General features: G+C 44.0%; 1 pseudogene; it reads right to left on the bottom strand.

Annotated features, from left to right (window-relative positions):
- Positions 1-5,391: 5,391 nt before the first annotated feature.
- LOC119911251 lies at positions 5,392-16,565 on the bottom strand (annotated as a pseudogene).
- Positions 16,566-16,702: the final 137 nt, after the last annotated feature.

Below are 16,702 nucleotides of genomic sequence, written 5' to 3'. Positions count from 1 at the left end.
AAAACTTTGACTGTAAAATGCTGTCAATCCCCATCAAATCAGTGTGAACATGGATTTTGGACAAACACACACACACACATGCGCGCGCACACACACACACACACAGAGGCTTGTGTCAACATGTTAATAAAAAAATATTTTTTTCCCTCTCTTCTCAAGCTCACGTTATCCAGGGAAAATGGGAAAACATTTTCATGCTGAAACACACACACACACACACACACACACACACACACACACACTCTTTTACACAAAGTGAGTGCTGACCGCTGGAGGCTGAGAATAGATGTTCCAAGTTGGATTCAGTTGATGTAACTATTATTTCTCCTCTCTTTCTGCTCTACTCTCCCCTGGTTCATGTTACACCTATCCTCGTCTTCTCTCCCTCCTCCTCCTCTGCTGCTGCTGCTCTCTCATTTCTCTCTCTATTCATCTCCTCTCTCTCACTCTTCTTCCACCCCTTTCCTCCCCTCTGACTAGGCTCAACTCACTCCAGTATTTTTAGTATTTGTGAGTAGGCGTCGCCAGGTCCTTATGAATTTTCATGGGTTTGTTTAGCGTGTAGGCTGACACGCTGCTCGCTCTCTCTCTCTCACCCTCTTCTTCTATCTATCTATCTCTCTCACACATACAATCACAACAGTTTAACAACACAAGTGTACATGCAAACACACACAAGTGTTAAGTGTGTAGGCTGACTGCTGGTTAATGAGGATGTTTGAAGTCATGGGAAGAACCAACAGCCTACAGCGGGCCTGTCAAAATCAGCACTATCACCCTCATCGTCCTCCATCATCCTTTGCTCTGTCTCTCTTCTTTCTCTCTCTCTCACTTGTGTGTCTTGTTTTCCTCTGGACTGCTCTCCAGCCGCGGGGTTGCTCAGATGGAGATGTTCCCTAATTCAGGAAATTAATTATCTTAATTTATCTGCTCAATCTCACACCCCTACAGTGTGGCTATATGTGGTAGAACGCCTCATCTGATGTGTGTATAGCTTTGTGATCACGTCTGTGTATCTACATGAATATGTACATGTATGTATGAGTTTGCTAAGGCTTGTATGTTACTGCAGGGGTACAAGGAACATGTATTCTGCTCCTGTGTGTTAATTGCATTACAGCCTGACATGTGGGTCAGCTCAATTCTATTAATTAAATAAGAGGCAGGGGCTGTGTGTTGTTACTCTATCCATTAGATAGGAGCATATGGATCATGTCGGGAAGAATTGGGTCGCCGTGGTCCTCACACCCTGTCTCAGAGGAAGCGACATACGGACGCGCACACATACTATGCACGTTATCACACACCCCTGTATGAACAAACAGGCACATAGGCCTGTGTAGACACTGTGGCGCGTGTGTTTTGTGATGTTTCCCATATGAGCCATTTCAAAGAAAGTCGGCAGCAGGACTCCTCGCTTCTTTGTTCTCCTCCTCCCTCCTTTAACTCTGGCTGCAGCTGGTCTATGGCTTGTGACAGATCCTCCAGCCTCAGCATACGTGTGTGTGTGCTGATTTGCAGCCTGCATAAGTGTGTGTGTGTGTGTATGAGAGGGCGCGTTTGTCTCTGTGCTCCTCTCTGCTCCCCTCTTCTGTCCTGTCCCACTTCAGCCCAGATTAGAGCGTCCGTCTCCTGAGGGAGACAAAAATATAAAAATAAAGCTTTTTACCAGAACACTGATCTAAACACACACACATACATACACATATGCACACACTCACACACTCATGCTAAGGGTGCATTATGAAAGCCTACAGAGAGCGGGGCAGAGAGCCCTTTTACAGCAGAATCCCAAAAAGCCCTTTTCTCTTAGTAGACAGCAAACTGCAGAGATAGATATATACAGATAGACAGACAGATAGATAGAGAGACATGAGTGATATATATATATATATATATATATATATATATATATATATATATAGATAGATAGATAGATAGATAGATAGATAGATAGATTAATCGACAAGACCCAGACAAGTAGAAAAATGTAACCTTTACTTATTTACAGATTGTACAGAGGTACTGAGTGACAAGGTAGTATGTACAACACAACTAGTAGCTTAGAAACCCCTGAACTTATACACAAGTGAGATACACAGCAGGGAGACCCAGAGGACTACACACCAATGCACTCCTTCCACCCAGTACTGTACGTAACATGTGTACACCTGGGACAAACTAAGAACTGTGTTGAGCCTGGGAACATTTTCCACGTGCTCCTCGGCGTTGTGCTGGAGCCAATTGGGGTGTCATGTTGGTGACATCACAGTTGGGAGTGTTTAAGCATCCAGGGCTCTAGCCAGATGTGGCGCACTAACCATGGCGGAGGGGAACCTTGGTACATGTAGCCCAGTAGGTCAACTCAGGGAGAACTCAGGTGTTGCAGCAAAATAGGTACCACCAGAAACACAAGCACATCATGCAATTTAAAAAAAAAATCAAACAAAAGGTTGGTGTAAAAATTTTTGTAATGGTGGACATAACAAAACTCTCTTTACAAAACTCTTTTTACTTCTACATACTCTCTTAACCACAACAGTACAGACGCAACGTGTGTGTTTGTATGTGTTTGTATGTGTGTGTGTGTGTGTAACTATATTTGTGTTACATGAGTAAGAGCCAGGTCAAATGTTATGTGTGGGACGAAGGGAAGAGAGTACAGAAAAGTATACACACTCACACACAAACACACCACAAACAACCTCTCAATACACGTATCATCCTGTCTTATATAAATGCCTGCACGGTGTAAAACACATGCGCACACACACATGCACACACACTCGCTCACACTCAGAGGTGAAACAGCAGACTCGTAGTGGAAGAGAACTATGTGGGTTGGAGGGGGTTCGTATTAACCACACAGGCTGGACTATCATTATTCATTGAGTGTGATTCAGATGAGAGACCCAGCTACGTTTTGCTAGTTAACTGGTTAGCTGACCGGGATAGTTAACTAGTCTCTTAACTTAGCAGTGAGGACTGTACAGTGAGGTCCCAACCAACAACACACCAGAGGAAAAAAAAATCACACAATAATCTAAAACATGCCAGTCTTTTTTTTTTTTTTAAAGAAGCAGAATTAAAAGCCACGTTGTTATTGAAATGAACTCAACACTTAATACCATTCAAATCAAACAAATGAAATCAGTTTCTAACATTTAAAACAAAGATTTCTCTGTACAGAAGTATAATATTGCAACCTGATATTGTGCATATAACTCACACACCAAACCGAAAGAGGGGCAGTGTTCATCGTTCAAAGGTGCGTTTTTTTATTCAAACTGTCTTGCATTCCTTGCAGCTGATATATAGATATATGTGTGTGTGTTTGTGTAAGAGATTGAATAGAGAAAAGAAAGAAACAGAATAGAGACAGACGCTCAGCTAATGGGATATCAAGTCCTTTTTCCATCAAAATCCTTGTACTGAAAAATCAATGCCCTTACTCAGTAGATTATGGATCTCTAGAACACTCATACACACATTGCCAGCTCGTCGAGTATGTGTGTGTGTGTGTGTGTGTGTGTGTGTGTGTGTGTGAGCGTTGCTTCTGTAACGAGTCACTTTGCAAACTCTGCTTTGCCACGGGACTCTCTCTGCTGAAACGCAGCACTGTGTTCTCACCAACAGAGAGCCAACAAGTACCAGCTACTCTGGCGCTCGTCCGGGAGTATTATTTTGATGAGTAAATCTGCAACAGTGATGCACTCAGCCTCTAAATTCACTACGGGAACATTAAAATGGGCCTCGGGTTACTTTGTTCAACATAGAAAGTTATTAGAAAAAAGTACTGTATCCTATTAGAGCCGGTGCTGAATTAAATGAATTCTTACGACTACTGATATTAAGTGATTTCCAACAATATGTTGAGTTTTAAACACCACGACTGAATTTTATTCTTCTGATACTCAATCTACTCTATAGAAGGAAGCAGGAAAGGAGCAAAAAGACAAAGGATTTAATTAAGAGAATAAATAAAAGCTGATGAAAGAAAAAGGAAAGGCTAGAAGGAGGGATGAGCACAATAAAAGTTACAAAGAATGAAGAGAAAGATTAGGAGTTGGTGTTGTGTATACTGTATGATGCTGTACCCATTATCTAAAACTGTAAAATGTCTGACCTCACAATGGAAACTGACAGAACTGTGCCCTTAACAGTGCCCTAAAACCCAATGTCAAAGAGAAATAAGAGAAAAGAAAACATCTATCCAGCGAATGATTCAGAATACTCATATTTTTCAGTATAAAAGTGTTTTTGGTCAAACATCTGTGTTAGGTGGCAGGGTATAAAATCTACAAAGTGCACAAAGAGAAGCTGTCTCACAGCTTCGACACACACACCCACCCTAAACTACTACCCTAGACTACTGCGTATGTGCGTGTGTGTGTGTGTGTGTGTGTGTGTGTGTGTGTGTGTGTGTGTGCATATATAGTATGTCTGTGATGTGTGCATATATGACCCTGTATAGGAGTTTAACTGTAACACAGGGCAGTAGGAAGCATGCAGTATGACCTGAAGGCTAGCTAAGAGAGGAAGCAAGGATGCTATACTGTATGTCTCTAGACCTAGAAACACTCGAACACACACTCTCGTCCTGATAGGCTTTTACTGGCGGCCATATTTGGTCCACTTTTTGGAATGTTCAATCAACTGACATCAACAATAACAAACAGTCTGTAGTTTTTACTTCACCTTAAAAACAGACACAGTGTGCGTGTGTGTGTTCAAGTGTTTGTACATCTGCGAGCAGGAGCTGATACACTTCTCAGATCTGTGTCCTGACCAGCTGCTCCCAGTCTAGTCTATTACAAAGAAAGTCATTTCCATTCAAGTCAAGGATTACTCTAGTGTAGTTTACTACTCTTTAAGCCATGCTGGCAGTGCAGTTTGGAGGCTCAGACAACATACGGGTTGACTGTAGAAATCATAGTGCAACAGGAGAGTCCTGGAGAGGGGGTGGGCATGTTGAGGTGAAATATATGTGTGTAATCTCAGATAGAAAGGGTTTTTTGTGTGTCCCCTTCATCTCCAAGAGGCTGGTGAGAGGGCGGACAGGTCGGCTCATCTTCCAAACACACTGTTGTACCTCCATCCGATCCCACTGTTGGTGCTTGACTCCGTGTACAGTGTCCCTCTTATTCCACCAGGATTTGATCCGTCTTGTCAGACGTATTGTCAGTTTGTGCCTTGTTGCCCACAGCTTCAGGCTAGTACACACACTGACACTCACACACACTCTTCATCTTGTATTGTGCCTCCAGGTGTCCCTGTGGCCCTACCCTGCCCTATAAAGGTTGTGTGATAAAGAAACAATTATTTACTTACTCAGCATCACCATTAACCTTTTAGTCCAGAGCAGACACCCTCATCTTTTACTTGTGTGTGTCTGTGTGTGTGTTTCTGTATATATGCTTGGAATCAGAGCTGCCTGGTCCGGTCACACACACCTCTTCCTTGCATGCGTGTGTGTTAATGTGTTTCAGTGAGAGTAAGCGTGTTATGTGTGACTCTCAGACGTCAGACTCGATGCTGGGCATGCGGCGGTAGAGCCGGGGCCTGTTGCCGCCTGCGCTTGAGGCTCGCGGCGCTGTCACATAGCTCATTGGCTGAGAGGCAGCAGGTGGGACCATGTAGGCCACCACAGGGGGCTCCTGCTGAGGGTAGAACACCTGTTGATCAACATGGCCGCCATGCTGGTTGTTGTGATGGCTGCCATGGTTACCGAGGGTAAGCGACAGCGGCATTCGCTGCTTATAGAGCTCGTGGGCGGAACTTCTCTGTGGCATGCGCGTGACAGCCTGGGGGGCAGGATCTCGTAGTGTCGTGCCAGCGGCTGACTGGAGGAAAGGGTTGTGAGAGGGCCGATCGGGGAAGAGACTCTTTGAGCGCCGGGGGAGAGGCATAGGGGTGTCCAAACTGTGGTGGTGGGAGGGTGATGGAGATGGGGGGCTGCGGCTGCTGAACGGACGATCAGAGCGCATTGTGAGAACATTAGCATAGGCCCCCTCCTCTAGGGTCAGCTCCCTCTCCCTATCTCTGTCAGGCAGGCTCAGCCCCCGCAGGTGGGTGTGCTGCTGCGACTGCCGCTCGGGAATGCCGTCCGGAAGCACGTTCTCATAGGAGTGCTGACGACTCAGCTGAAGGTGCTGGGCCGGCGACGAGGTGGGTAGAGGAGATGGGGAGGAAGGGGAGGGCTCGAAGTGGCTGACTAGCCCGTCCCCTTCGCCCACCAGGCCCAGCTCGCTCTGGGGAAGGTAATGTGTAAACATGTCACCGCTGTGTGGGTGAGTGTGTGTGTGGGAGTAGTGTGAGTGCAGGTGGTCTTCGCTGATGTCGTACAGGTTTCCCAGGTGGGCGCAGGCATCACAGCGAGCCTGTGGTGAGCGGACAGTGTAAAGGCCGGAGTAACCACTCAGCTTAGTCAGGCAGGAGCGACAGTGGCCGGGCCTGGCACCCTGTGTCCCCTGACCTGCGCCTGGAGATTCGAATGAACCTCCAGCTTTGTCCTTCACGCTGGGGAGAGAGAGAGAGAGAGAGAGAGAGAGAGAGAGAGAGAGAGAGAGAACCGATTATACACAAAAAAACCTATAAAAGCACTTGGTCATGGTGTTCATTTTCTGCTGAACATGATACCTGCTGTGTGTGTACGTGCTGTATTTCTTGTCCTTCAGGGAGTGCAGGTCGGCCTCAGCACTGTGACTGTGATGTAGCAGGCTGGCACTCAGCTGCAAAATGGGTGCATCTGCCTGGTGGGAGAGTGTGTGAGTGTGAGAGTATGTGCTGTCAGGTGGAAACAGGTCTGGAGGATAACTGTGGTCATCACCTCCCCCCTGACTGTCTCGCTGGTAGGGGGGAGCGGACTGGAGACTGGCCTGGTCTGAATCAATAGAGTAGATCTTGGATCCTCCGCCCCCAGCTCCCCTCCTCCTCCCCCACCCCTTTTCCTCAGCTGATTGATGGGCTTGAATCCACCCCTTGCCCCCATGGAATCTGAATCTTTGTGTGATGGCGGTCGGCTGGAGCACTCCGAGATGTCAGAGTGTGGCGGCTCTTCAGGCAGGTAGCGCTGGCTCTTCATTGGTGGAGGTCCAGGTCCAGACGCTGGGGTGGGGCTTTGGCCGTGGCCTGGAGATGTGACACTTGGTTGGGTCTTCAGTGTCTCCACACTTTTTCCACAGGGCTCGAGGTTTTGATGCAGAGCAGGCAGGCCCGGCGAGGCGAGTCTTGCCATTGTCATTGGTGATTGACAGCTGGGGCTTGTTGGGGCTGGTCTGATGAGTGGGAGCTTTTTGTTGCACAGGAAATGGCGCAGCATTGTTGAGGAGGTTTTTGTGTCGCCCGGACAGTGACAGGAAACCCTGTGGACCAGCGGCGTTGCTATAGAGACCAGGACCCTTTGGGGGCAGACTATGGAGTGAGTTACCTAGGAGACAAGGAGAGATGCACCTCAGACAGCAGATACAATAGATGGCAGTTGGATGGATCAGCCACTGATACACTATCTACTGCCCTGGCACGCTGTGTGTGTCATCTAATGTGTTTCTAATAATGAGAAGAGCTTATGCCACTCTGGAGTCCACAACAAGGTGAAGGGAGTCACCTTTAAATGTGCTTATGTAGACCGTATAGAAAATTCATGGTAACCTCTGAATGTGTGGACAGTCCTATCACTGGTGCCATGTTTACCTTATCTGTGAGGGTAGAATATATACATTTTGTTATAAATTTTATTCAAAATATAGACTTTATGGTCTACTGTGTGTAACAGTGTTATAGTACCTTTACCCGTCATAACAACTAGGATGCTAGGCTGCAAGAGGACAGTGTTGCGTTTGGGAGAAGACAAAGCCATGGACTTGGCAGACTTGAGTAGATGCAGCATGTTGGCTTGTGGACTGAAGCCCAGCTCAGGATTCTTTTTCTTCATATCTATATGAACACCATGGATACAGCTCCATATACCCTGAGAGGCGAATAGAGGAAATTAAAGGAAAGGAAAGGACAAAAGAGAAAAGGGAAGGAAATGAGAGGAGAGAGACATTAGATAATAGAAGAGTTAATTCCCTTCACAAAAGAAAGTTCAAACATTCACAACACTAATTTTCTTGCATGGTGAATTAAGAGACTGCTGCATCCTTTCCGCCAGTGCGTTTTCTGCAAACCTTAACCTCATTTTGTTTTGTAATGTGGCTAGAAGAGATAATCGCCACTTTTTAAGATGAACTGCTTTCAGAGGCGCCCAGAAAATTAAATTTAGGCAATGATGTCACTGGAGGGGACCTTTGAGTGCAAGGAGATGTTCTTCCTAGAGCCACTTAACCTCCAGTATCGCTGCTCTAACGGCATGTGCACACCGAGAGACAGACAAACACACACACTCACACAGACACATATTGCACTCTTTTTGTAAAACACTTAATGTGTGAAATGCTGTTCGTCTGGAATAAAAGCCCTGCCTAACACAGAGACATGACATATGAATAATGAATGATTGGACTGTCTGGGTGTGCTCATTTCAGTTTTATGTGTGTATATTTAGGTGTGTGTGTGTGTGTGTGTGTGTGGTCAAGTCTGTCCCTCACTCCACTGCACCTACATGTGTTACCATTTTTAACTTAGTTAGACCAGACTTGTGTATGTGTGTGGGTGAGAGATACAGAGAGAGCTTTGTGTGTATCTATATGAGTTTGTATCCACATCATCCTCTTAGCTGTTTGACTCCTCTATCCTGCCGTCCATATGCGCAGCAGTAAATTCATTTCTACTTCAGATGGGCACACATACATACCCAGAATCCTTTACATCTTAACAGTAAGTATTGCGTGTTTCCGACATACAGTATCTCACAAAAGTGAGTACACCCTCACATTTTTGATCAATATTTGATTATATCTTTTTTCACGTGACAACACTGAAGAAATGACACTTTGCTATAATCTAAAGTAGTGAGTGGACAGCTTGTAGAACAGTGTAAATTTGCTGTCCCCTCAAAATAACACATCACACAGCCATTAATGTCTAAACTGCTGGCAACAAAAGTAAGTACACCCCTAAATTAAAATGTCCAAATTAGCCAATTAGCAATTTTCCCTCCCCGGTGTCATGTGACACAGTGTTACAAGGTCTCAGGTGTGAATGCGGAGAAGGTGTGTTAAATTTGGTGTTATCACTCTCACACTCCCTCATACTGATCACTGGAAGATCAACATGGCACCTCATGGTAAAGAACTCTCTGAGGATCTGAAAAAAAGAATGGTTGCTCTCCTCTCTCCTAGGCTATAAGAAGATTGCCAAGACCCTGAAACTGAGCTGCAGCACGGTGGCCAAGACCAAACAGCGGTTCAACAGGACAGGTTCCACTCAGAACAGGCCTCGCCATGGTCGACTAAAGAACTTGAGTGCACATGGTCAGCAGCATATCCAGAGGTTGTCTTTGGGAAATAGATGTATGAGTATTCCAACATCGTACAACACCTCCAATACGACCGCTGCCTTACTAAAAAAGCTGAGGGTAAAGGTGATGGACTGGCCAAGCTTGTCTCCAGACCTAAACCCTAGTGAGCATCTATGGGTCATCTTCAAATGGAAGGTGGAGGAGTGCAAGGTCTCTAACATCCACCAGCTCTGTGATGTTGTCATGGAGGAGTGGAAGGGGACTCCAGTGGCAACCTGTGAAGCTCTGGTGAACTCCACGCCCAAGAGGGTTAAGGCAGTGCGGGAAAATAATGGTGGCCACACAAAATATTGACACTTTGGGCCCAATTTAGACATTTTCACTTAGGGGTGTACTCACTTTCTTCAGTGTTGTCACATGAAAAGATAAAATCAAATATTACTCACTTTTGTGAGATACTGTATATATATCATACACATCTGCACATTCCTGTTTGTATTTTTACCGCATCTGAAGAACCATGAAGATTAGGCAAATTAAGACACATAAAGGACTAAAAAAACAACTGCTTTGAGATGCCTTTTTTGCCCACAACAAGACAGCAACAGAGTAATCGTTTTTGTAATTTCCTGTGTGATGTCTGAATTGATGTTGTTAAACACCACAAAGGCTTGACGGCTGTCTTCAAAATCTCAATATTGTGCTGTGAGTTTTTTCCTGTTATTTTTCTGCTTCAGTATGTAACCGCATTGAAACTATTTGCAAAAACAGTTAAGTTTTGTTTTGCTTGTTGATTCTCTATGTGTTTAGACCACTCACTCTCTTCTCTTCTGTTTTGAGGTAGTGTGCAAGTCGCCTTTAAATTTAAACGTCAATAATATTATGAGGAAGTTCCCATCCCGAGTCCTGATACTCATATTGATATTGCAACCAGTGCTTTCTTACAATTAATAAGTGGCCTTCAGCACTGCAAACAGAAATAATTTGGAAGTACTAACTCAGAAGCAACGAGGGCAGAAACTGCTACGCAGGAACCAAAACTGGACTATGTTTCTGCTGTCAAAATGCAGGTAAGGTAAATTGCTAGTTCCTGGTAAAGGTTCCTGCTAGGAGAAGGGTTATCGGATACATTTCCCTCTCCTCACCCTGCTGATAGTGAAGAGCAGACCGGCCTCCCAGTGCAAACACCAGTGAAGCAGTATCTCAGCCTCCAGTAGAAAAGGTGTTCAGAGATGAAGGTGAGGATGGAGAGGCCCATGGCTGTGGCTAGCATGTAGAAGACACCCGCCATGTTGTCCACATCCAGCTGGCTGGACATCACCTCGTTCTTCTCGTTGTGGCAGATACCAGTCAGCCACTGGGCCTCCAGCTCCTCCATCTCACCTGTCAGAAAGGTAGAGAAAAAGTAAAGGTTTAAGATGGCAGCAGGTAGGGCTGAGGAATGAAGGAAAAAAGTAAAAGGAGGTAAGAGAAAAAGAGAGGCAGCAGAGGGAATAAGAGAGGTGTGTGGGAAAAGGGCGAATCATTATAAGGGAAGATGGAGAGAATGGAGGAGAGGAAAGAGGTGAAGTGGTAAATAGATCGTAATGGAAAGGAGACAGGAGGTGGACTGAAAAAACGGTTGTAGGAGGAGGGGAAGAATTGATAGTGATGGTGTGATAAGGAAAGATGGGAGGAATTATTATCAGACAGAGTGTGTTTGTGTGTCACATGCGCATGCGTGTGTTTGCCCTGAATAAAAAGGCTGGGTGTGAAGCGAAGCACTTTAGTGGTTTCAGCAGTTTGATTTCTGTCTGGCTCATTCTCTTTCTTCCATTCGCACCATCTCACAGCTTATTATACAGAACAATCTGGAGGAGTAAACATAACAGGACATGGTGGACACACACACACACACACACAAAAACCCACACAGAGTAATGATGATGAAATGGTGTGTTAAGACTAGCCCCTGATAGCTTTCTGACAGAGCGAGGGAGAAGAGAGGGAGAGGTTGGGGGGGGGAAGCTGAGCAATGGCACAACTGTAATAATATGAAACGCCAGCAACAACTTAGAAACTTAAACTTCAATGCAATGTGACTGAGATGGTGAAGAATATGGATGCATGTGAGTGCCTCACCATCTCCTATGATGCCTAGTATGGCCAGATCAACCAGGCGTTTCCAGTAGGATCCTTTCTGCAAGGCGATACCATAACCTGTTGTGGCAAAGATGTAACCGCTGCCGATAGTGACCAGCTTACAGCCGTCATCTCTGCCCGCCATGTAGTTCAGCACAGCAGCGTCGTAAATGAAAGCATCTAGCTTTCTGTAAGAGAACCACAAGTTCTGGATTTACTATCTAGACCAGGGGGTTCCAGCCTGTCAAGGGGTTTGTTTAATAATTTGAGGGGTTGTGACATGATTAACATGAAATGATAGAATAAAAAAACATATTTAGGTATTAGGGTTTATTCTTTACATTTTTCTGATGTGCTGAATATTTGTACCTTGTAAAAGCTATTAAAAACAATCCATGAGTAGCACATTACTTTTGATTAAATTGCCTGCAAACACCTGTGACAAGCTGCGAGGAGACATTGACACGCTTTAAAGGCTTTAAAGATAGTTCAACATTTTAGGAAGGATGCTTATTCACGTTCTTGCCGAGAGATATGAGCGCACGCTTACAATTGTCGATTATATTTGAGGCTTACAGCCGACTGCCTGGAGTCTTGTGCACCAGGCCAAGAAAAAGTCTTTCACAACCCCCCCTTTAAAACCACAAACTGTCATTTTTACACTTAGTTCAACATTTTGGGAAACATTATTAGAAAATATTACAATATCATTCTCTTTCTTGACAAGAGTTAGATGAGAAGATTGATGCCATTCTCAGGTCTGTCTGAAATATGAAGCTATTAGCTAGGAGCTAGGAGACAGTTAGCATACAAACAATGTGGTTTTAAATGGATTAAATAAATGAGATACAACATGTTAATAGTCAGTTAAGAGCTGCTGGTGGTTTTTGTTGAATATTTTGAACAGAGCAAGGCTTGTTCTTTTCCCTGTTTCCAGTCTTTATGCTAGGCTATGCCTGATGCGGCTGTAGCTTCATATTCAGCACACAGTAATCAGGTTGTTTTCAGTCTTCTCATTCCAAGATAAATCTGGTCACACGATGACTTAAGGAGAAAGAAAATCAATAATTCTCTCAAACAAATAATGTACATTTTTCCAGACTATTCTTCTCTCTCTCTCTCTCTCCTCTCTCTCTCTCTCTCTCTCTCTCTCTCTTTGGGCACGACTTAGGACTAGGCACGCATTAATTAATTAACGCCAACAATTATTTTATACACTACAGTCAGACCATGGGTAACAGGAGGGATGGGATGTTGATCAGCTACAAATCACCCACCCAAACAAGCAGTGGAGGGAGACTTCGACTGACTACGTTGCATGCAGTGTGTGGGAGAAGTAGATAAACAAAAACAAGACAGCGATCAAATCCCATAGTGAAGTGGATAGCTACACACTGCATGCTGGTTAGTATTGGGGAAAATGTCGGTCTTAGAAACGTTCTTAAAATCACAACGTAGTTGTTTGGCCCAGTGGTTGCTCTTTGCTCCGATGATCAGAAAGGGAGACAAGGGCTTCGCGAGTAAACGGCAGGTGTTCTATGGACATTAACCAAGGCAACAGCTCTGTGTGCCACACAGCTGTAGCCTAGCTGTAGCTCTGCCATGCAAATTCCCTGCTGTTGATGTCCTATTCAGTTAACAGTAATAGATTCTGGAAACTGTTGTTCGCAACGTGCCACTTCACCTCACTCTGACAGGGACATTGCTACTGAACATAGACTGTTTATGCTGCCCTGATAAAAGAAAAATGTTTCTTCTTATACCTGCTCAGAAAAAAAACAAGAAAAACGAATATATATGACAACCAGTTGCTCAGACGTTGCCTGTTATGATCGTGGCTCTGGACTCATAACAGTGCGATTAATTACAATTAAAAATTAAAAATTTTAATCGTTGCACAGTACCATAGGTGCCATTTACACTGGGGACACTGGGGACATGTCCCCACCACTTTTCAAAGCATTTGCTAAAGGTTTTCTGAAAATCAGCTTGCAACAAGAAATGTTAAATAACAAATAAAATTCTATGAGAAAGGTTCATTTGCATAATAGGAAACATGAAATGCAATGTAAATATAAAAGAAACAGATCTGCCTTGTCCAAGGCCGCTACCCCCCACCACCCACCCCCACCCCCGCATGCCAACGTCCATCACGAGTTTCAATGTAGTTTTGTAGACATCATCCCGACCGTACTGAACAGACTGTTTCTTCTGCTCCCTGATAAAAGATACCTGATGCTGATACTGTTGACAAACAAGAAAAACTGCACTCTGATGGTAACTTAAACGCTAGATAAAAGGTAATGCCCTGGCAGTGGCAAATAGCTTTGGTTTAATATTTGATTTGATTACATTAATGTTTAAGTTGAGATTTACAAGAAATTTTTTATTGCTACGGTGTAAAGGGAATACTGCTGGTAAAAAAGCACCTTATTTGTTTAAAGTGTTTGCAAACCACATGTTATTACACTTTTTTGTATATAGCAGTACATTTAAATTAAAATTGCGCAATACACTTAAGAATTCGTTATTCAATTTTACGCGTAACAATGCAATTAATCGCAAGAAAATCATGCGCATAATCGCGATTAAAATTTTAATCGTTGCCCAGCACCAAATACATATATACTGTATATATATATATATATATATATACAGTCCTCATTTGATGGTAAAAGAAGAGATTGTGAAATGACCATCAGGCTACAGTACTAAAAAGCACAACATTGCTGAGTCTTCACTACAGATGATAATGTACATCCAATGTTGTGACAGTAACAATGCGCTTCAGATCCATGAACAAACTGTTCGCTGGAATTTCAGTGTGTGACTGACTCCCGTGCGCATAGGGTACTGTAAATATTCACGCACATGAGGATGTCTTTGTTCACACTGGGCTATAATCTTTTCCTTACAGGTTTTGTCATTATTCTGACATGAAAAGCTGAATTCAAACTAAGGGGCGCAACATCCGCAGTATGTGATGCAACAATCCCTTACGTGGGCCTGAACCTCTGAGCTCAGCAAAAAAAGAAGCTTGATCTATGACTGTTAACCAAAACACAATGCAACAAGGAGCCAATATTACAAGGTATAGCAGCAGAACCCTGTTTAGAACTTCATTATGAGCAAAGAAATGGTTTTATATAACCCTCTGAATACACCTGGTGCTATCAATCCCTGGGGCCCTCTGTGTAAGATATGTATACATAAATATAAAACACTTGAATTAAACTGTTAAACTGCACCATAGGGATATGTTAAATGTGTCTGCTGTTTGAAAACTGCACAGAATTTCAGACTAATATTCACTGGTTTAAGTGCACACAGCATTTGAAAACACTATACTGCGATTCATTAAAGTATAGAGCATTTTAATGTGTTTAAAATTTTGTGTCACAGCCATGACTGAAATATGACAAAAGTTTTTACTTGTCTTCTGTGTAACACAACCATTTTGCTCAAGTTAAATAAACACTGATGTTCTGCTGAACACATTAATATACAGTTGTGATGCTGTATAAACAATGCCTAAGTATGAGATATGAGAAACAACTGTATCTATTTGATATGCAGTATCAATAATACGTGAGAGAGGGAAAAGCAAAGTAAAATTATTTGGAGAAAATACCCTAAAGATCAAAGCACAGAAAACTAATGACACAAATAAAAGCACTGCAGCCATCCTTCCATTGTGTGTTTAGGAGGGAGAATAAAAGTAGCAAACTCCAGAACAAATTACATCTCCCTGTTTTGGCAGCTCCCTCTTTCCAGCAGCAACAAGACTCAATAATGAGCACTTGCAGACAGTGTTGCATTTTACTGTCAGTGACGAAACACTGAGCACAGTTACTGCAGCATTTTAGCATGAACTAGTGCTGGGGCCCCACATGGGGCCAGATCTCTGTGTGAAGCAAGGTCTTTGTTGTCTGTTTTCACATGTTCTTAAGCATACATACTGTCTGCAAACAGAATTACCTCTCAGGTATAATACATTTTAACTTGAAGTAAGTTGGCTTGACAAGTTTACAGTACCCAGTCTTGAGGGCTGACCAGCGCATCCACGACGCCAGTCTGATGGTATTGGTCATGTACTGATGCATATCTGGATAGTTTTCCTGATGTTGCGCTCGGTGCTGCGTTAGGAACCGTCCCGAGCGAAAGGGAGGGAATAGGAGTATGGACTCTGGAACTGTAGGGTAAGGAAGAAGGACAGCAAAGAGACATATTGTTTAAAGTGAGAATGACAGTAGCTCAAAAAAACAAAAGATAAAAACAAAGAGGCTACAAGACGTAGTGCAGGAGTGAGAGACAGCAAGACAAATAAGAGAAGAAGGAGGGGAAGAAAGGGAGTCAAGTATGAGAGGGAGAAAAGTGTTCAAGTGAAGGAGAGGCACACAGAGAGGAGGAGAGTGACAAGAAGAGACACAGGAGAAAGGAGGAGGGGAAAACAGTGGAGTGGATCATCAGTCATCATCATTGTGTGTCCGGTCTAGCGTAAGACTGGCTGGGGTACTGCTGACATGCCAGCTCTGCAAAACTACCGACACACACGCAAACACACACAGACACCCAAACACAAACACTGTCTTTGATCTTTGCAGCCTGCGTAGTTGTGCACCCCTGGGTCTGCTGGGCTGGCAGTGTTAGCGTGGTGACAGCTACGGCCAGAGGGTTTGGGCTGTGAAGCCCAAGGGCACTCCCTGGAGAGTCCTGTCTGGCCGTAGGGCTGGCATCCATTACGAGCAACCCTGACTGTGAATGCGTTTAGTTTCTTCAGTGTATTTGTGTGTTTCTGTGTGTATGTGTGTAATCCCACCTTCTTGTCAGACAGTCCCAGGACTTGGTCCACAAACTCTTCCTGGATCATGAAGGCAGCCAGGTGGCAGTGTAGGAGGCCAGGAAGAGACGGCAAAGAAGGCCCACACGACACAATGAACTTACTGGTGGTGCCCTTTGGGTTCTGCACAGGCACAGAGTTGTTGAACACCAGACCCACAGAGCCATATGGCCTTACCGATGGTGAATGATGGGCCATGTGGGTCTGAGAGAGAGGCAGGGAGCAGAGGGAGAATTATAAAAGTGAAGTGAAAAAAAAAACTTAAACCAAGAAAGTTTTAAGCTTATGAGGCTATTAGTATGAGGTAGATTTTGGGGTTGAAAAACACCTAGCCTGTAATA

This window comes from Micropterus salmoides, unplaced genomic scaffold, assembly GCF_014851395.1.
Source record: "Micropterus salmoides isolate LMB-PRFRI ecotype aquatic unplaced genomic scaffold, ASM1485139v1 Ms_hic_scaffold_1984, whole genome shotgun sequence".
In the NCBI taxonomy this organism is placed as follows: Eukaryota; Metazoa; Chordata; class Actinopteri; order Centrarchiformes; family Centrarchidae; genus Micropterus; species Micropterus salmoides.
This window is presented reverse-complemented; position numbering and strand designations above follow the sequence as displayed.